Genomic DNA, 22,476 nt, shown 5'->3' on the forward strand with positions numbered 1-22,476 from the left:
TCTAGTGGTACACTGCTATGTTAACTGGGAGGAGACAGTGGTGATGCCAGGACTTTGAAAACTGGTAATGAAGCAAAATATCCGGGAGAGCATTTGCTAAGGATATAATTCCAAGGCTAATACCAAATATATTGAACTAGAATGCTAAATGATGAATGACAGCACCAAAATTTATTTGTTGGCTTCTTTGTTTTGCGAAGTCCTTGGATTTGGACCTGGGGCCTGAGTGCTGTCCCTTAGTTTTTTCCTCAAGGCTAGTGGTCTACCAGCTGAATCACAGCTTCATGTCCATATTTTTGGTGTTTAATTGGAGATCAGTCTTACCAAATTTCCTTTGGGCTTGCTTCAAACCTGAATCTCAGATATCAGCCTCCTGAGTAACTAGGATTCCAGTTATGAGACACCAGAGACCCATATGTTTGACTACTTTGGTTCCAGTGGGTCACGTCAGATTTAAACTAAAATCATAACTTTTCTTCTTGTAACCTGCAGCATCCAATATATATCTAATTTATTTCTATCTTCATTTCTGATTTTTCTTTTCTTCATTGTACCCTTCCATTCTTATTTCACAAGCAAGCATGTCAGTGCTGTTTTCCTTTTCTGAAGCAAGTCAGGTCCATTTCCATCAATGGGGGATGTACTTACTGTTCTTACTGCCTGGAAAACCTGCTCCTAGGGCTGGGAAGGTGGCTCAGTGGTAGAGCACTTGCCTTGCATGCATGAGGCCCTGGGTTCAATTCCTCAGCACCACATGAGCAAAAAGAAAAAAGCTGGAAGTGGCGCTGTGGCTCAAGTGGTAGAGCCTTGAGCTGAAGAGCTGAGGGACAGCGCCCAGGCCCAGAGTTCAGGCCCCACGACCGGACCCAAAAAAAGAAATAAAGAAAGAAAACTTGCTCCTAGATAATTGCCTGGATGATGGCTCTCATATCAACTATCTCCTCTTTAGGGATGTCTCTCCCCATCCCCAATGTGAAGTTGTTGCCACAAAACCACCAATTTCGTGTCTCTGATTTACAGAAAGTATCATTATGATTTCTGGTTTTCTTTTCAGCATGAAATTGGTGAGGAGAGAGCCATATTCACTTCTGTTTCTCCAATACCTGTAATAGTGCCTAGTCCTTAGTGCTCAGGAGCCTTACATGGAGATTAGCCTTCTCCAGCTCAATTTATCCTAGCTTCTGGTCAGGACAGCTTCTCAAGCTGAAGTCTGGTGGCTAGTAATCATTCCCTCTTATTCTTTGTGCCATTTGGTGGTGTTGAGTCTACTTCAGGGAAAAATCAGTGTTTGACACTTATTTGCTGCTATGGCAAAGGTGACTGTGACATCATAGAAGTTATGGCTATTGTTTTGTAAAGCTGTGTGAGGACACCCAACCCCACACAATTTCCCCAATATATGTGTCTCCTTTGCTCAGGAGTGCATTCAACAATTCAGCAACCAAACTGTCACCCAGTTCCTGATACACTCAGAGTATGTTTCCATTTCCTTTTAAAAAGAAAAAAGAAAAATTAAAGACATGCCTTTGATGATTTTCATTGAATTACTAAAACAGAGTAAATTTATGTATTTGTAAATCTTTGCCCATCTCTCTTGAGCCCTTGCTATATTTCTATGTGTTTGCAGCTTGGGAAGGGAAATAAGGTTTAATTCAGTATTGTCAGATACTATAGTTCAGAAGGCTCTTTTTAGACCCTTTTGGAGGGAATGCCAACTTTCCATCTTATGTTCTACAGATGGCCATCTTGGTACAGGAACTGAATAGACTGTCATAACATAAGAGGCTTGTCCTGATTTCTACTGACTTTCCTCTGGGGTCAGGGAGTGTGATCCCACTGCATATGTGTCTCTTTGTTACACTGAAAGGCCCAGGCCTCCTCAGAAAATCTAAGGCCAAGGGGGTAAGAGAGATTAAAACTCAGAACCCAGCTTCCCATATCATTGGGATTACAGGATTGAGTCTCATGGCCTCAACTCATAGCTGCTTTTATATACATACTGTAGTCAGTTTCATTATATTCACTTCCTAGACAGATATATACAAATATATGTATGTAATTATTCATCTATTTTTAATCAATGTTATATCTAGAAATGCACAAATATATATTCATATAATTATAATCAAATTATATCCCTACTATCCCCAATAATATTTTACATTAATGTTTTGTGAAAAAAATACTAGACTAAAAATTTAAATGCCTTTGTAGTTTGAAAAATCATATTCAATCTTATATATTATATAATATACTATATATAACATAAAGAATATAACACATATTAACATATAACTAATTTAATTGTGGTTTCTTTTCTTCCTGATTTTGTGTTTTTTCATCTATGTAAACTTTCTTTCTTCTATTGATGATGGCTTTTACTTTCCAGTATACATATTTTCTATATATTTTGTCAAATATTTTCATTTGTCAAATATTTTATATTACTGGAGTCAAATTTTTCTTCCATATTTACCCAAAGCACAATGAAGATGTATACAGATTTAAACTCACTGTTGGAAGAGCATCCCACAGACCACTATAAGTATTGTGGCATTTGTCACAATTGACAGAATAGATTTTTAGGACATCTGATCTGCTATGTCCTAGACCTTTTGTAGCCACCTTATCACCCCATGCAGTCATGACCTGCTTCCTTGCCACTCCCTGTACATTTAACAGTTCCCATTATATGCAGTAGGCTGTCTTGTACAGCCCCCTGTCAATCTCTGTTCCCCCCCCCAGAACATGTATGCACGATGTTTCAGATTGTAGGTTTAAAAAGAAACATATTTAGGATTCATGAATTTTAGAATATATCAAAAACATTGACATTTTAATAAAGTTAGAAAAATAAATAGAATGAACCTTTTACAACAATCAGGACAAAAAGAAAAATAAAGATTTTCCCAGGAAGAGGGAAAGGAATCTCTAAATCTAGATTGGCCTCTAAGTTGCCTTCAGCAGAAATTCTGCCTCGGAGTCCTCAAAGGGATCTACTTCCTCATTAAAGACAGGATTTTCTTCCTGAGTCCAGAGAGGGACAGATTCTAATTTCTCAATTGGAAATTGGATCCCCTGCAGGAGGACAGATTGGTCTGGGTATTCTTTGAGGAAAGATTCCTTTTCTTCAACTGAATCTAGATTTTGGACCTCACTTATTGGTTTCACTGAACATAGACTGTGGTCATTTTCCATTAGCACACATTTACCCTGCACACCAAGAAGTGTTCTTTTTGACTGGTTTGGAGCTGATCTAGCTGGATTGTGAACATCAATGGAAGACATTCTGGATCGTCTTCTTCCTTGGTGCAGGTACACCTGCATCACATGTGGGATGTCCATAGGACTCAAAACCTGCTTGGGCCTTTCTACAAATTAAAAAAAAAAACTCTATGTTCACATGCTTTCTGGAGATTAGTGATGGCTTCTGATCTCCATCAGTCCCCATAGACTACATCACTGAAGGTTATTTATCTGTAGTTCTGCAGGAGCTGCTCTATGTTGATGCAAACCTGAGAATGGAAATAGGTACAAGATTCTTAGAGTAGACTCTAGAAGTTAAGGTGTGACTAAACTTCCATGAGGATCTAATGGGGGAAGCTGTAGAACTTGAGTTTGGACTGAACACTGATGGGAAGGTAGGGTATTTCTGAATGTATACTTCCAAGTTCTTTCAAAAAGAGAACATATTACCGGCAAAGAATATCCATAAAAGGACATTTTGCCAAGCTGGAGAGTACTAAGGGCTGTTGGCCAATCAGGCCCATCTCTAGAGACCCAGGTTCCATTCCTACTCACAAGCTCTGAGGCATTGAAACAAGGACTTCTTCCTCTTTTTCTTGGTCTCATGGGTCATGTGTTCCTCCAGCTGGTCCAGAAGAATATGTAAGTGGAAGAGCAGGTCTGAAGAGGGCATGTTGAGCTTGACATACTGTGTAAGTTCTTTTAGGGTGCAATGGTTCTTGGGTTCATAGAAATCATCAGGGTAGAAGTCCATCCACATAAGGAGGATGGAATAAACGATGCTGTGGGCAGTTTGGTGACAAGGAAAATGAAATTCCACCCTCCTCATCCTGAGCCTTGTACTAGAGCTTCTTTCTGCAGGACTTGCAGGTTGGGAAGTGGGAAGAGACTTCTGCAAGCAGGATGGTCCTCAAAATATCACTTCTAGAAATTTCTTAAATATAATTCTCTAAAATTCTCCCTGTGATAGGAAGAGAAAGTTGTTTCCCCACTGAATCTGACTTGCTATACACAGCCCTCCCTGTCTTCCATGAGAGTCCCAAACCACAACCACATCCACAACTGTGTAATCTGCTATGCACTGAAGTGCCAAGACTCAACCCCCTGGTGAAAATCACAACTTGTGTGCAAAGAAGAAAGTTGGCTTTGATTCGGAAACCTCAAAGATACCCAGTTTTCAAGGACAGAACTTCTTTTTGTGCCAACATCCACTTACTTCTTCACTTGTTCATTTTCCAATTATGGTAGTAGGATCTGTACCAATGGAAGGAGAGAAGGAAGTTAACTCTATGCTTCTCCTTTTCTGAACTAACAGGACACACATGGGACTGGCTAAGACCCACATGGTAATGTAAACATGACAGACAAAAAGTGGAGAAATGTTTACACAATTTCATGCAAATTCTGTGAGGATGCTTATATGCATCTGTCCAAATAAATGCACAATGACTCATGCCTCTAATTCTACTAATCACAGTTTGAACGCAGTCTAGTTTGTAAAATTCCAAAGACACTAATCTTCAATTAACCAGCCAAAGGCCAGAACTGGACCTGGGGCTCAAATGGTAGAGTGTTACAAATGGGACAGCACTCAAGCCCCCAATTCAAGTTTCAGTTGCATCCTTTCTTCTGTCTATATTCCTTCAAAGGCCTCCAAGATAGTGATTTTCTAGGTGAGGGTGGACGTTGGATGCCACGGGCTCATTCCTTTAATGCTGGTCTCTCAGCAAGCAAATTGCTAAGGCTCCACTAGCTTCTGAGGCAAATGAAATGCTCTGGCAGCCCAGTCCTAAGGAATTAGCCAGAGAGTGTACTTCTTCGTCTCTAGCCAAGCTCCTTGATCAGACTCCAGTGAAACAGTCTCAGAAAGGTGCCAAGTATACCAATACTCTGCCAGGGGGTCTCATCAACCCTGAGTTTGAAAGAGGAACACTCACTTTTTTTTGTTGGTTGTGGGGCTTGAACTCTGGGCTTGGGTGATATCCTTTAGCTCTTCAGTTAAAGGCTATCACTCACCCACTTGAGCCACAGTGCCACTTCCGGTTTTCTAGTGGTTTATTGGACATAAGAGTCTCATGGACTTTCCTGTCACGGCTGGCTTTGAACTACGGTCCTCAGATCTCAGCCTCCTGAGTAGCTAGGATTACAGGCATGATCCACTGGCACCTGGCTTAGGAACATTCACTTTTTAAACAGAATATCCAGCAACTGCTCCATTGTCCCCCACTCTCTATAGTGGTAGAGGAAGTTTCCAACATAGAAGGGATCACCTTTCTGGTAGTCAGGGACCAGGTCCATTACCAGCATTTCCAGCAAGCCTGAGTCCAGGATCCATATGTTATAAGGCACATTCAGGGTTTGGGCTGATTCATTGTCACACTGAGGTGGTAAAAAGAATGGATCTTTGAAATGTGAAAGTGGGAGTACCCTTCAAATTGAGTAATTGTAATAGAGTGGATTGAAAAGTACACAGTAAATATTTTCTCAGTATACACATATAAAAGCACACAAGAAGAAGTTTCTAATGTGGGCTGGATGAGATTAGATAGGTTTCCTGTTATAGTTATACTTGCCTGAGTTGCCTTATGATTCCCTTGGTTTCTTCTTATAAAAAAGGCCTGAGACATTGGATTCGTGATTTGGCACTGATCCAAAGTCTGCAGCATTGAGTGAGGCACTCATACCTCTCATGCCTGAGAGCTGAGTCTCTTGAACTTTGAAAACAACACAAGAACATCTTTCTTGTTCCTGCACCACAGGCCAAGTGAGCTGGCTTGAGCTGAATGTCAGTTACAGTTGCTTGGCTCTCATAGTTCTATATTCTATTCCATTGTGAGGTAGGTAGTGTCATTTCTCAGAGCCCAATGATCTAAGCTGTTTGGTCACATAAGACCATCCCAAAGACAAACTGGAGACTGAAATCTCCCCTCTCACATCACTATATCCACATGTGGACATTGTCAATTCCCAACATCCTCAGCTAAGCCTAGATACAGGCATGGTCTCAGCCTCAAGGAGCCCTTCCTAGGTCAGATCCAAGCCTTATTTGTCACTATTTCTTTCATAATGCACAAATCATTTCGGGTCTCATGGCCCTCTCAGCCTGTCATGTGCTTCTTGCATCTATTTTTGACATCTACTTCCTAGGACATTGTAAGGTTTTTGTTTCCTAATCTGTTTGCTCTTGATGCCCCTGTGTGCTGTCATCTGGAAAAAAGGCAAGTACTTAGAGGTGGGAAAATCAAACAAGTATTGAAAAACAAACATTACACATATAGTCAGACATTTTTACAAGTGTTCATTCTTGTAAGATAAAAGACTATTTTTGATAATTTTGTCATATTTTATGACAGAGGGGAAGGGGAGAAGGGAAGAGGTGCTGCATTGTCTTCTCATAATTCAATGATTATTATTTAAAAATACTATAGTTGAAGGAATGTACTATTTAAAGATAAAAGCTGTGCTCCTGTTCTTTTTATAAGCTAGTCATTTATAAAGTATTCCTCACTAAAGTCTTGTCATCTGTGTCCCATGAACTATCCTCCTCCTTCAAAATAATCAAGGAAAACCTTCACAAATAAGTGGACTGTTGTCCAACCCCTGGATAAGAATTTAAGGTACAACATTGCCTGCAATTTTGTTTGTGTACATGTGTGTGAGAGTGTGTGTGTATGTGGGTGAATGTGTGTCTGTGCATATGTGTGTTTTAGGGCTTGTTCTCAGGGGCTATATGACAATCCCGAGTGTTTTTCCCTTGCGTGTAGTGCCCTACCAATTGTGCTACAGTTTCACTGCAAGTTTTCTGTACTGAACTGGAGAGGAGAGACTCATAAAATTCCCTGTTCAGGCTGTCTGAAGTAAATCTCAGGTCTCAACCTCCTGTTAGCTAGAGTGATAATTATGTGCTTCCAGATCCTAGTAAGAAAGCATTGTTATTGGAGGCAGTGGGGTTGCAAGTTTCAGTCCACCTTCACCACACTCTATATTATTAAACAGCAACAATAAAACCCTATATCAAAATACAATAATAAGAGGTAATTAGAATAAAATTTAGTGATATAGTCTGCTGGCATCACTTTCAGGCACCCTTGGTCTTAATGTTTAGCATCACAAAACCAAACAAAATGAGATAATTACAGTAGACTCAACGAATTTTAATTCCATCTTAAAATAATTTCAAAACATTATAAGAAACAAGAAAGCATTCATACTTATAAGGAGAATGTAAAAAAGATAAAAGATGGCAGATTATGAAATGGAAAATTCTACACTGCAAGAAAATTATTGTCATGGTGAATATATGATGGTATTGTCACAGTGAATATATGATAATGTACTTCAGAGCAGCAATGGATAAATATATATTTACTACACATAGTCTAACTTGTCTCAATCTCTATAAACTTTCAATCTTCTAGTACACATCATCATTGTATTCATGTTTATGGTATATTCTAAAATAACTAGCACAGTCAGGAGGTTACCAAAATACATTAGCTTCAATGTTTTAGGAGATTAACCTGCTAATTGTATTGACTTCTATATATTAAACATGTAGTGTGTTATCATTGTACTCTCTAAGTATGTACAAACACTACTTCAAAGTGAAATTGAATACAACAAGGTTTTGAAGGCATATGCCTGTAAAGCTAGCTATTTGGGACATCAGTTCAAGACCAGTGTAGTTTTTTCTGCAATGCTCCCCAACCACTGGCTCTGCGTGATGGAATACATCTATCATCCCAGGTTCATTGGGAGCTGAGAGCTGGAGGATTTCAATTTCATGCCATAGGCAAGAACTTCCACATGGCTCCATCTCAACCAAAGAAGGTTCAACACTGGCTAGTACCTATCACCCCCACCTAGGTGAAAATAAAAATAAGAGCAATGTAGTATAAGAAACAAACAATATCAAAACATGCCAATATAAACCATCATGAACAACACACACCTAGTGTTTGTTTCTCATACCTGTAATCCTAACTATAGCTAGGATTATATATGTGAGCCAGAGGCACCAAGCATTTCATCATTTTAAAAATGACTATTGAAGCCAGGTGCCAGTGGCTCATTCCTGTAATCCCAGCTACTCAGGATGCTGAGATCTGAGGATCACAGTTCTAAGTCAGCTCAGGAAGAAAAAAACCCATAAGACTCTTACCTCCAATTAACAACTCAGAAGTCAGAAGTGTCTCTGTGGCTCAATTGGTAGAGTGCTAACTATGTTGAGCACAGAGTCTCACAGACAGTGCCCAGGCACTGAGTTCAAGCCCCACATCTGACAAAAAATAGATAAATAAACATTTAAATGTCTGAATTTTTTGTGAATTAAAATGATGGTGTTCATACGCAATTCTACAGACAACTACATATTTCATTATATTTGTGGTTAGAAAAAGTAGCAGCACTTGAATAATGGATATTTTTTCATAAACTAGGGCATACTGATCTCTAATTAGAGGAAATTGCTGGACTCATAGGTAGTATTTTTTGGTTGGTTTTTGTTTTGTTTATAGAACAGGATGAGAAACCTTATTTCTGCCAATGACCATTTGGATATGTATAACATCATCCACAGGCCATGCAGAATTAACAGTAAAGACATGACACAGTCAACTGGCAATAAACTTATTTGTCTTTATGCCATGTTCCCAATGATTTGTTTAGCTTATATGTCCCTATGGCCTACAGTTTCCTATTCCTGCCTTCCTCAAAATACAGCATGTTCCACCGATTCAGATTTGAGCCAAGCAATATGTAGTATTAGTGCCAAGAGTTAAGGAAAGTTGTAACACAAACAGGGAAGGATGAAACCAACACTTTAGTAGCTGGACACTGGGGACTCAGGCCTAGAATACTAGCTACTCAGGAGGCTGATGATCTCAGTTCAAAACCAGATGGAGTGAGAAAATCTCTGAGACTCTTCTCTCCAATTAACAACCAAAAAGCCATAAAAGGAGCTGGGGCTCCAGAGGTAAAGTAGCCTTGATTACAAAAAACTCAGGGGCAACACCCAATCCTGAGTTCAAGCTGAAGGTCAGGAACAAAAACAAAAACAATCAACAACAACAAAAAAAAAAAACAGAAACTGGGAAAAAGCTCAGGAAAGGATGGCATTGTCTACAAGACAAGTGTACACATTACATGAATTGTGAAATCACTGTACACACCTTAGTAACAATTACATTTTAAAAAGAATGTGAGAAATCCCAAAGCCATGGGGCCTTATGATGTGCATCTGCTTTCCAGAATTTCAGAGTCCCATCATCTAAGCTGGTAGCACACAGGTTGTACCTCAGGGTGATGAGAAAATAAGAAGCCAGAGATCCTTTCAGATTGTCCCACCAATTCTTCTATTACTGTAAGCAAAAAAAAAAAAAAAAAAAAAAAAAAAAAAAAAAACAAAGCAAATAAATTAGACTTTAAGGTTAAACTAAGCTGCTATTAAAGATTCCAGGCAGAATTATACGGTGCCTGCTTCAAGGCAAGAGTGAGGCCAAGCCCACAGCCTCCAGAGAGGCATGACTACCACTTGTCCAACACTGCTGTCCTCCCCGCCCCCAGAGTTTACCTACAAGTCCCAAGTCCCTGCCTTTCTTCTTGTAATTCTTCAGCCACTGGTTGTCTCATTTCTCATTGTCTGTTTAGGTGGGATTTGAGACTCCTTCCTCTCCTCACCCAGCCACCAGACCCCAGGGGCCAAACTCTGCACCTCACAGACACTCCCCAGAACCCAGCTGCCTTTGCAGTTGCTGCTTCCTGAGCCACTGGGCTACTGCCTCCTTCCTCCCTTCACCAGCCTCTGCCAGGGCCTCCCATCCTCTCCCTACCACCACCACCCCCAATCCCAGCTTGGCCTCCCCCGTGGCCACCCCTCCTCTCCACAAATCTCCCAGCCCCAACCCCAGCAGGATCACTGCTCTGGGGATACAACTGTGGGCCAGGCCCAGCAGAATCAAAGGTGCCACAGTGTGCAGCTGGCTGAGAACTGGAGACAGCATAGGTCTCTGATCAGTGTCTTTCACTTCACTTACACAATTATTAATTGTATTGATTTGGTATTTAAGTTTAGATTTCATAACTTCTTATTAAGCCTTTGCAGAAGAGCTGGTAGAAATATAGTCCCCAAATTCGGATTGTCTCTAGTTTAATTCTTTTGAGATTCAGAGATGTTTAAGTAGTTATAACAATCATGAACTCTCATTTTCATAGCAGATGCTATTCAGAAAATAATTGCTTATGCATCTGTTATCAATTATTTACAAGACTTGAAACTTTTAAAGTTTCAAATATTACAGGAAGATCTTTGATTCATGTTGAATGGAGGTGAGTAGGTTGAGCTGTTGCATACATTCTTGTGTGTGTGTGTGTGTGTGTGTGTGTGTGTGTGTGTGTGTGTGTGTGTGTGTGTGTGAGTGAGTGTTTCTGTGTGTGTGTAGGGGGGTGTATGTGTATCATTGAAATCAAGGATAAGGATGTTGAGCCCTGGTCTGAACTTGTTTCCTTTTTCTGAGATATACATTATGGTGTTTCTTTGTTGGTGGTAGGCTCTGATTGCTTGCCTTTGCCTGATGCTCACATTCCAGCTGAATTTTTCAATTAAAGCTTCTTATTTAGTATTCAGCATATAGGTCTCTGATGTTGCTTTGTCTTTAGTCTGCCATCTAGGATCTTCTTTTCCTCTTTAAAAATTTACATTCAATATAAATTTTACCTCCTGACTGATTTTCCCTTTAATTTGCATTTTGAAAAAAGTATTATAAGAACTTTGATCTCTGTATTCATGAAGAAAAACCATTTTGAATTCTCTGTTTAATGTAACAACACCTGGACACATTTGTTAACACCAAGATCTTAAAATTTATTTTGTAGTTTTAGTTTAAAATGCCTCCTCCATGTTTACAGCATGAGGAGACAAACAATTTCTGGTAACAATGATAACAGTTTTATTCATTAAAAAATCAGATAATTCATAATTTTGAATATGTATAGTGGCAAATAAACACATTTGGTAAATAGATTTGCTTGATAGATCCGTGCACAAAAATACCACTCCTAAGGGCTGAAAAGGTGGATCAGTGGTAGACAGCTTATCTTGAATGCACGAGACCCTGGGTTTGATTCTGCAGCACCACCTAAGCAGAAAAGCTAGAAGAGGTACTGAGGCTCAAGTGGTAGAGCACTAGTCTTGAGCTGAAGGGCTGAAGGACAGCGACCAGGCCCAGAGTTCACCACCAAAAACAAATTAAATAAATAAATAAAACTCATATCAAGTACATTAATTTCAAACGTTGATTACCATTTTAGTTAGGGGCAGGGTGCCAAGATATAGCAGACTTCTGTTGCAAAGCTTTAAGAAGGATTTCAACACCTGACAAGTACTAAAGACAAGAAGGAAAAAAATTAGCTCTGCCAACAACATATAGAATCACCACTCAAAGAGAAACCAGTACTAAGATGAAATGCTTTTCATAAAATTTCTTAAGAGATTCTGGCTCTATATTAATTATCATATAAGTTAACCTTCAAAATCTCCATCGATGGGCCTTAAGGGCACCTACAAAAACTGGAGGAGAGAATCATCAACCCAGATTTTTAATTTTGTAAATTAGGTAATGAGTTCATTTCTGGTTTGACAATCTCATCCCTTCCTTTGCTCTCTGTCTCTGATTTTTCCTCCTGTCCCTGTCCACAGTGGTATAGTTCATTGTGAACATAATATCGACAGAGTACAACTGAAACCAACCCAGCTTGACATATCCATTACATGTTTATCTGCAGTTAATCAGAAGAAATTGAGAATTGTGTGTTTCAACTGGTAGAGCTAGAACACCACCAGACTTCAATTGGAAACCTAAAGGACAGCGTCAATATTGTGATTTTTAAGAACCAATGCTGTCCCATACATAATCTCAGACTCCACACACACACACACACACACACACACACACACACACACACACACACACACACACACACACACACACACACACACATCTTAAAATAGATGTTAGTACTGAAATCCAAATAGTTTTTTTTTATTTTTATAAGTTTTATTTTTAGCTTTAATGAGGTTTGACTTGATAGTTTCTACTAATGAGCCACAACTTAGAACTTTGTTATAATTTTACCCTGTCTGTATTCAGAGAAACATTCTCTGAATTTCTCCATTTCCAGTTTGGTCCAGTTTCTTCTTTTGAGACTCAGTCTCTTAGACTTTTCTGTCTTGCATTGTCTGTAAGTTCATTGATCCAGTAGATCTCAGCCATCCTAATACCTGGACAGAACCTGCCTTGGGAAAAGTGTTCTAAGCTCACCATGCAATGGAGGCTGTTAGTACTCACCCATTATCATTTTTTCTTCAGAAATGAGAAATTGGGGGCTGGGAAGGTGGCTCAGTGGTAGAGTGCTTGCCTTGCAGAAATGAGAGATTGTTAGGTCCAGGAATTCAGGGGAAGCACTCACTGTGTGCTATTTCATACTTTTTTGGGGAAGGGCACGGTCCGGTCCTGGGGCCTGAACTCTGGGCCTGGGCGCTGTCCCTCAGCTCTTCAACTCAAGGCTCGTACTCTACCACTTGAGCCACAGCGCCACTTCCGGCTTTTTTCTTTTTGCTTATGTGGTGCTGAGTAATTGAACCCAGGGCCTCATGCATGCAAGGCAAGCGCTCTACCACTGAGCCATCTTCCCAGCCTGATTTCATACTTTTTTTATTTAATGGCAGCTTCCACCTATTGTCTACTTTAAGCATTGTGTGAAGAGAAAGATTGCCCCTAAGAGACAGAAGTACTGTACTAACTGTTGCTCTCAAAACACAGGAGGAGGGAAAGAAGTTCTGAAGGAGCCATGTAGCCTAGAAACTGAGTTCTTAGAAACTCAAACTGCCTTTTATCTTACCTTCAACATAGAAAGTCAGAGATTGCAGTGGCTTGTAAGCTCCATTTATATTCCTGTGCAGGGGCTCCCTTCCCCTTTGCCCTTCTGACTGTTTACATCAGTGGCAGGTGTGAAGACGTAACAAGAACACCTAAAGTTTGGGCCTGGGATTAAAAACTCCATTTTGTGATTATAAACATTCCACCACTTCCTGAATTGAATCTGAGGGGCAGAAGAAAGTTAGGTTAGGAATTCGTATAATTACTTCTAAGTTTGCTATCTAAAATCATCCCTTCCTACCCCTCAGAATCCTATTTCCCAACTGTGTAGACACCCTTACACTCTGTTCTCCTGAAGCATTTGAGTGTGGGCCATCATCTGCTTCTTATGTGTACTGCTTTTCAAATGGAGAGTTTCTCCTAGGCTCAAAATGATTTCATTGATGAGGACACTGTGCAATAAGCTAAACTGGGTTTGTTCATGTGTTCATACCCGAGGGAGAACTAGTAAGGGCTAAGTAGTAGTCAGGGCTCACTTGCTGCCAGTGGTATTGCTCTGAGGAATTACTGTCAATGTTGCCCACAGTACCTAGTCCAAGGCCTCTCAGAAAGGCTACAGACCCAAACTTCTTGAGTCTCTGTGTGAGCTAATCATCATTGGCCAACTATGTTCCATGGTTTGTGAGACATTCACTTCTGTGAGCATATGCATATGAGGGCCCAAGAATAGACTTACCTAGAAGGAAGATCCTAGAATGCTAAACTTCTACTAGGACAATGGAAACCCATGGTTTGGCATGCTTAATGTTTTTGAAAGACCCCAGACTCCTGGGATACTTTCGTCAACGGGAGGGCGCCCCAGAAACTCAGACTCCAGGCCGGGAGATGCAATAAGCAAGAGGAGTTTATTTGACGTTTGCACAAACGGACTCTCTGTCCCGAGCAGACAGGGAGCCCCGAGAAGTGGTTACAAGCCCTTTTTTAAAGGCAAAAACCACAAGATTAACGCATAACACAAAGCATCCCATGATTGGTTCATTTAAAGGTCATCATATACGCCAACAATCACTTTGCCACGTGGGAAATTTTGTAAAATGACTGGCCCATGGTTGGTTTAAGGGGGGTTTACATGGTTACAGGCCTATGATTGGTTGACATTTGGCTTAGCTTGTGGTCTTGCCAGGTGGTCGTTATCTCAAGGTCCTGTCTGGGGAATTTCTAAATGGGAACTGAGGAACACGTACTGTCTGTTCTTTATCTACGACCACTGACCTTGTCCTGGGGCCGACATCTGGTCCCTGAAACTTGTTAACTCATTTTTGGGAAGGGAAGGGTCAGTGCCAGCATAAGCAAGTTTACATAAGCAGAATCAGCAGTTAGCAAATTAGCAAATTGTAAAATGGACTCAGCCCTAATTTTTCTAATTCTTCAGTTTTAACCTGTGCACTGAACTAACAGGAGAAAGTGGCACACTAAGAAACTTGCCAATTTTGCCAAATAAAGAACTATGGTGAAGGTCAGAGAAAGGACATTGATTTCATGGTAGTCATGACAAGACAACAACTTAGCATACCTTCAGAATACTAATCCATACTCACCTACTTTTTTTGTTTTTGTTTTTGTTTTTTTGTCGGTCGTGGGGCTTGAACTCTGGGCCTGGGCGCTCTCCCTCAGCTCTTCAGCTCAAGGAGAGCGCTCTACCACTTGAGCTACAGTGCCACTTCCGGTTTTCCGGTGATTTATTGGAGATAGGAGTCTCATGGTCTCTCCTGCCCAGGCTGGCTTTGAACCGCGATCCTCAGATCTCAGCCTCCTGAGTAGCTAGGATTACAGGCGTGGGCCACCAGTGCCCGGCTCTCACCTACTGTTTTATTTACCCATGTCATTAAGTCTGAGTTGTATGTAGGAGTCTTCAGGGCCTTCAGAACAGGAAGATCTAGGCGAGAGCCTAAGATTGGTCTGCCATTTTGGACATAACATAACTAGTCAGATGGAAGCCCTTAGTAGTGTCCTATAAATATGTGCATTCATCCTACTACATTTGATAAGTATCCCCTCACAAAATTATCTTTCGTTAGGTCACTTTCTGACATAGCAGCTGTCTGGTAGCTCCATTGTGACTTCACTTTATTCTGCTGAGCCAGAAATGGAGAAGGAAAGACTGACCACAACACAATTGCATCTTTCTCAATGAGCAGTGAATGGCATGGGAGTATTTAAGATGCTTCCCATGTTCTCAGTGAGCTAGTACCACCTTGGATTCCAACTCAAATCTTGATAAACAGATACAGAAGTTACATATAGCTTGTTGTGCCAGATTCACAGCTACAGAGGTAAATGAGAAAGTGGAAGGCCTTGGTGTGATATGAAGCAGAATTCAAAGGATGTGGGGATGAAGTGAGCTACCTGGAGGGAAAAGGAGAGGCAGCTGAAGCTGAAGCTGAAGAGCACCTAGAGAGAGAAGATAGAGCAAGTTTGAGGCCACCTGGACATCAAAGTAACCCATCTGAGGTACAAGAGTCTGGCTGTCCACAGCCACAGAGAGAAGTTGGAAGAGCCACAGCAAGTGCTCTTTCCCATTGCTAGGGAGCTCCCAGAATGCCAGAGTAAGAATTGGTAGCTTCCCAGAGCACTGCTGCTGAGCACATCTCAGATCCCTTGCTATCATAATTGACATTGGAGAGGAGCAGCAAGAGCTGTATGAGGTGATTGCAGCTCACTATGTGGAGCCTGTTCTGCAGGATTGTGGAGTGTGGTCTCTCAGGATGCTTAGAGCAAAGATCCTATAACTGGTGTCAAAGAATGCAATCTACTTGGAGTAGACATTTATAGATGGCACGTGCCTGAACACAACAAGCTGATAATAGCTGCTAGAGGTAGTTTCCCTAAAGATCTAACAGCCAAAACTGGAGAGGCAAACCCAGAGCTCTGCACCACATCAGTCCACCATGAAAATTGCTTCTACCATAGTACTGGCTACCCAGTTTGCACACTCATGACCTTTTTACCCTGATTGTGCCCCACAATCCCTCACAACTTTTGCTCTTTCACTTTGTCTATGCTTCCTTGTCCCTGCTAAACAGTTCTGGATGCCTGTATTAGCTAGCCCAACCCCTGCAAAGCTGTAGCTGCTACCCAATTTCCTGACACTGCAACTCAGCAATTACAGTCACAGTTACCCTTTCCCTGGTATCCTAGTCTCTACTACTCTTTTCTGCTACCCATAATTCATAACACCATGGTTCCAGCTACCTGATCCCTGACACCCCTCTCTCTGATACCCCATTCCCAAACAAAGGGTAGATTGGGCACAGACAGTCGACTTGGGTACTCCTCTTGCAGGCACATTGGGCCAAGTTATTCCTCAGGTATTTAACATGAGGGACTAACTGGTGGTGGAAAGAAAAGAGGTTACTCAGAGGTCACTAAAATCCAAGGACATCACTTATAACTTCTTGCTAGGAAAAGAAGGCTCTAAGGTGAAAGAAAATTTTACAAAGAATATTGATGAAGATGCAAAAGGTTTAGCTTAGTGTCTTCTACTAGTGGTCTGAATTATTTTTGACATATATATGTAACTACTTTGCATTTTAAAAATTATATGAAAATGCACATTTATGTGGTACTTATATTAATTTATGGAATAGTTGTATAAGATCACGTTAATGATATTCAAGATTTTATGCTCTATGATATGCTCAAGAGGCTGCCTTTGGAAATATAAATAAATATAAATTGAGCTCTCTAACAACAAATGAAATCTCATTGTCAAATACTACAAGGAGATTATGGATGCTAGTACCAAAATGAAAGCTGTAACAATAAAACTGAATAAAGCTGCAAGATTGAAGGGAGGGAGTCAGTGGTAAGGGCAATTATAAAAGAGAAATTCTTCACCATGGAATCGTGGAAGGATAGAATGTGTTTGTTGAATTACTAGCTTTTAAAACCATCTTAGAAAGCAAAACATTGGTTTTTATTATTGCTATTTGGAACCTCTTTAACGAATGGTTTAACAAAAATTTATCAAAACAACTTTGAAAATTCAATGATGTGAATTATCAGATTAACATTATACTCAAAGTTGCCTTCACATGCAGGCAGGCTGCATTCCTTTTCTATAAAATTAATGGACTAAGCTTCCTTTTAAATGGTTGGACAGTCCATGACACTTGTTCCAAAACAAGAAAAGATACTGGAGAGAAAAAAAAAAGAGGAAGGAGATTCAAGATTGCTGAAATTAGCATATTTCCCATTTAGACTTTAATGGGATTTTTCTACAAAGAATAAGATTTTCATCTTACCATAATAATGTCAAAATTGATGTGCTATAGGATAACTTCTAAATGTAATATTTAATGCTGTTGGATTACTTGAAGAGAAAGGTTTATAGAAAACTTTAAATTTCAGAAAAACTGTAATGTTCCAATAAACACGTAGAAGAAATATAATTTAAAAATTCGCTGCTTAAAGCAAACCCTGGCAGGAAAGTCTGAGAGATGATTGTCTAGAAACAGGAAGTGGCACTGTGGCTCAAGCGGTCAGGGCTCTCCTTGATCTGAAGAAAGTAGGGATATGTTGACACCCAGGTCCTGAGTTCAAACCTCATGACTGACAAGAAGAAATTTTAAAGAATTAAAGCATTAGGCCTGGGAAGGAGACTCAGTGGTAGAGTGTTTGTCTTGCATGCATGAGGTCCTGGGTTCAATTCCTCAGCACCACACAAGCAGAAAAAAGTGGAAATGGCACTATGGCTCAAGTGATAGAGCACTAGCCTTGAGCTGAACATATCAGGATCAGCACCCAGACCCAGAGTTCAGGCCCCCCTACCACCACCAACAACAACAACAAATTAAAGCATCCAACAACCTGAAGATGTTGTCCAGAATAATGAATGGGGCATTATCTGTTTACATGACTTAGTGACTTAAAACCTAGTTTACCAGGGGAGGTGGTGGGCAATTTGTGTGTTTTCTAAAACCTGCAAAATTATTTTGTATTTTCCCAAGGAGGGAGAAAGGAGGGGATGGGGGGAGGAGGGGAGGTGTTTGGTGACTTTGCCTTTTGGTTCAGTGATTTTTCTGGGGACAAATTCAGAGAAATACTGCTTGCAATCCTAGTTGCATGGGGAATGAAGAAGCCAGGCCCTGGAAGTGGTTTTGTCCTGTCCTTGGCCTGGTTCCAACAATCAATGGATAATTCAAGTCCACTTCAGGACCAAGATGCCTTGAAGACTACTGATCCACTGGACAGGCAGACCTAACCACAGCCAAAAAAGGCAAAAAATGCAATGCCGAGGGCAGCATTGGAAATCTACACCAGGCAGAGATTTTTTTATATTTTTTATTGTAAAATTACTGCACAGAGGGTTTACAGTTACATGAGTAGGGTAATGAGTTCATTTCCTATCGAGCATTGTTACCTCCTCCTTTGTTTTTCCCCTAGCCCTTCCCTCCCCACCTCCCCAACTCCTCCCTTCTTGACCCCTGCCCGAAACTGTAAATTCATTTTTGACACAGTGTCCTCTACATCTCATCATCACAATAGGTCAACCTGCATCCCCATTTAAGCATTCTGCTATATCCCTTCCACTCCCCAAATTACAAAAATGTATATACAAAATGCAGAACACTTGATCAAATACAGTGAAAACAGGGATTATACCATGGGGGGGGATGAACCTACAAAAGAATCACATAGTACATTATATTAAAAACAAAAGCAAGAAAGAAAAAACCACTATGTCTCTGACTTGGGGTACATTTTGCTTAACATCATTGTATATGGTCATATGTACATAGCCTTTGATCTTCTCTGCTTGTCCTAGACATGTACTAGTCCTTGCAAACAAGGGAAATCATGGACCTATGTTTCTTTGGGCCTGGCTTACTTCACTTAATTTAATTTTTACCAAGCCTTTCCATTTCCTAACAAATGGGGTAATGGCATTCTTTCTAATGGAGGCATAGAATTCCATTGTGTGTGTATGTCTATATCTATATACGTATATATAGATATATATCACATTTTCTTGATCCATTCATCTACTGAGGAGCATCAGAGTTGATTCCATATCATAGCTATGGTGACTAATTCTGCAAAAAACATGGTTGCGCTGGCAGCTTTGGTATGACCTTGTTTGTGATCATTTGGGTAAATGCCCTAAAGTGAGATTGCTGGATCATAGGGGAGCTCTACACGGATTCTTTTGAACAACTTCCATACTGCTTTCCAAAGTGGTTAAACAAGTTTACAATCCCACCAACAATGCAGTAGGGTTCCCTTTTAACCACATCCCCTCCAACATCTGTTGTTATTACATTTCTTGATTATTGCCATTCTAACTAGAGTGAGGTGCAATCTCAATGTTGTATTGATTTGCATTTCTTTTATGGCCAGAAAAGTTGAGCATTTCTTTATGTGTCTGATGGCCATTTTTATTTCCTCTTCAGAGAAGTCTCTCTTTAAGTCTTTAGCCCACTTAGTTATTGAGCAGTTGTTTGTTTGAAGATTTATTGTTGGGGGATTTTTTTTGAGTCCTAAGTATATTTTAGATATAAGACCTTGTGTCGAGAAGATCTTCTCCCAGTATGTGAGCTTTCTATTGATCTTGCTAGCTATGACCTTTGCCTTGCAGAAGATCTGATGTTTCATGCAATCCCATTTGTCCAAACTTCCTTTGATTTCTTTTGTTTCTGGCTCTCTATTAAGAAAATTTCTGTCTGTGCTAAAAAAAAAAACCCTAGATTTATTCCTATTCCTTCATGTAATGTTTTCTTGGTGTCTTCTTTTATTTTGAGGTCTTTGATCCATTCAGAGTTGATTCTCATGCAGGGTGACATATACAGAATCTAGCTTTAGTTTTCTACAGGTGTTTAACCAATTTTTTCCACACCATTTACTCAAAAGGCTGTCTGTCTTCCATTCTGTTTTTTTAGCTCCCTTGTGAAAGAGCAAGTGGCTATAGGTCAGTGGATTCATTTCTGAGCCTTCAGTCTTATTCCACTGGTCCTCAGGTCCATTCTTGTGTCAGTACCAAGCTGTTCTTTTACTATGGCTTTTTAGTAGAGTTTGAAATTTGGAATTGATATTGTTCCAGTACTGTTCTTTCTGTTAAGGATTGACAAACCTACAGCCAGTATTATACTTAATGGTGAAAAGTTACAGCCATTTCTTATAAATACAGGAGTGAGATTAAAAATGTCTACTCTCTCCACTCCTCTTCAACTTAATATTAGAATGCTAGCTGGGGCAGTAAGACAAGATGCAAACTGAAAGGGGATCCAAATAGAGAAAGATGAAGTAAAACTCTCCCTCTTTGCAGATGACATGATCTTGTATTTAAAGAACTCCATGACTCCACTCCCAAGTTACTTGAGCTGATCAGAAATTTTTGGCAAACTAGCAGAGTATAAAATTAACCCTCGGAAACCAATGACTTTCCTGTATTCCAATAACAATAAGGGTATGGCTGAAATTAGGAAAGCAACCCCTTTTTAATAGCCGCACAAAAAAATAAAATACCTAGGAGTTAACTTAAGAGGTGAAGGACCTCTGTGATGGAAACTTTAAAAACCTTAAAAAGAAAAAGAAAGCAGAACTAAGGAAGTGGGAAACCTCCCATGCTCATGAATTGGGAGGATTAACATCATGAAAATGGCAATACTGCCAAAAGCTATATCCAAATTCAATGTGATACCTATCAATATCCCAATCTCACTCTTAAATGAAATAGAAGAAGCAATCCAAAAATTATTATGGAAGAATAAAAGACCCCGAATAAAACAGTCCAAAAATTCATATGGAACAACAAAAGACCTAGAATAGCCAAAACAATTCTAGGGGATAAAGACAATATGGGAGGGCTATCCATGCCGAACTTCAAACTCTACTACAGAGCTATAATAACAAAGACAGCATGGTACTGGCACAAAAACAGACCCGAAGACCAATGGAACAGAATAGAAGATCCAGAAATAAATCCACAGGCCTACAGCCAGCTGATATTCGACAAAGGAGCCAAAGACATACAATGGAAGAAACACAGCCTCTTCAACCGCTGGTGCTGGGAAAACTGGGCAGCCACATGCAGAAAACTAAAAGTGGACCCCAGCCTATCACCATGCACCAACATCAACTCAAAATGGATTAAAGACCTTAACATTAAACCTGAATCTCTGAAACTACTGCAGGACAGAGTAGGAGAGACACTTGAACTAATAGGCACAGGAAGGAACTTCCTGAACAGAGTCCCAGGGTCACAACAAATTGGAGAGAGACTCGACAAATGGGACTACCTTAAAATAAAAAGCTTCTGCACAGATAAAGCTATTGCAACCAAGCTAGAAAGACAACCAACTAATTGGGAAAAAATATTTACCAGCAATATATCAGACAAGGGGTTAACATCCTGTATATACAGGGAACTCAAGAAACTAATCCCTCCCAAACCCAACAAACCAATTACTAAATGGGCAAGGGAACTAAAGAGGGACTTCTCAAATGAAGAAATAAAAATGGCAAAGAAACACATGAGGAAATGTTCATCATCCCTGGTGGTGAAGGAAATGCAAATAAAGACAACCCTGAGATACCACCTTACCCCAGTCAGAATGTCCCACATCCACAAATCAGCCAATGACAAATGCTGGAGGGGATGTGGAGAACGAGGAACGCTATTACACTGCTGGTGGGAATGTACACTCATACAACCACTTTGGAAAGCAGTCTGGAGGGTCCTTAGAAAGCTAAAGATTGACCTCCCTTACGACCCAGTCATACCACTTCTAGGCATCTACCCTGAACAACAGGAACCAATATACAAAGACACATGTACCTCCATGTTTATTGCAGCACTGTTCCCAATAGCTAGGATATGGAAACAACCTAGATGCCCCACCACAGATGAATGGATCCAAAAATTGTGGTATCTATACACAATGGAATATTATGCAGCCATTAGAAATGACAAAATAATGGCATTTGCAGGGAAATGGATGGAGCTAGAAGGAATCATGTTGAGCGAGGTAAGCCAAGAACGAAGAGACAAACAGTACATGGTCTCCCTGATAAGTGGATGATAAATCCAAAATGTTAGGTGATATGACAAAACTAACAGGACTTAAGAAACAAAGAACTCCCACTCATCTGGTTGAACCACTACTAAATATCCCCATGCTGCTGATCACATATATGGTATATAACATATGAGCACCATTATATATTACAGACTGTGATAGACAATTTGCTCCAGGAAAGTTAGAATGAACTTGTGACGTTAAATGAGCATCATTATTCCACAATACTGTGAATTTCCGGAAATTAAGTAATCACTTAATCACGATCAAAAAAAAAA

The 22,476-nt window shown here is 40.1% G+C and overlaps 1 long non-coding RNA gene across 3 annotated transcripts in view; it reads right to left on the bottom strand.

The window, feature by feature from the left end:
- Positions 1–2,212: 2,212 nt before the first annotated feature.
- LOC138823894 (uncharacterized) overlaps positions 2,213–22,476 on the bottom strand; it is a 70,458-nt gene continuing 50,194 nt past the window's right edge. Inside the window, exons 2-6 of one of the 3 annotated variants that reach the window (XR_011370947.1) lie at positions 13,144–13,344; positions 11,546–11,627; positions 9,417–9,605; positions 3,802–4,500; positions 2,213–3,515 (exon numbers count right to left, since the gene is read on the bottom strand). This is a non-coding gene — a long non-coding RNA (uncharacterized lncRNA). Of the gene's footprint in view, positions 4,501–9,416; positions 9,606–11,545; positions 11,628–13,143; positions 13,345–22,476 lie in introns of all 3 variants that reach the window. The other 2 variants (XR_011370945.1, XR_011370946.1) reach the window with 2 other exon arrangements.

This window comes from Dipodomys merriami, unplaced genomic scaffold (assembly GCF_024711535.1).
Source record: "Dipodomys merriami isolate MVZ:Mamm:240054 unplaced genomic scaffold, mDipMer1.0.p SCAF_1246, whole genome shotgun sequence".
In the NCBI taxonomy this organism is placed as follows: domain Eukaryota; kingdom Metazoa; phylum Chordata; class Mammalia; order Rodentia; family Heteromyidae; genus Dipodomys; species Dipodomys merriami.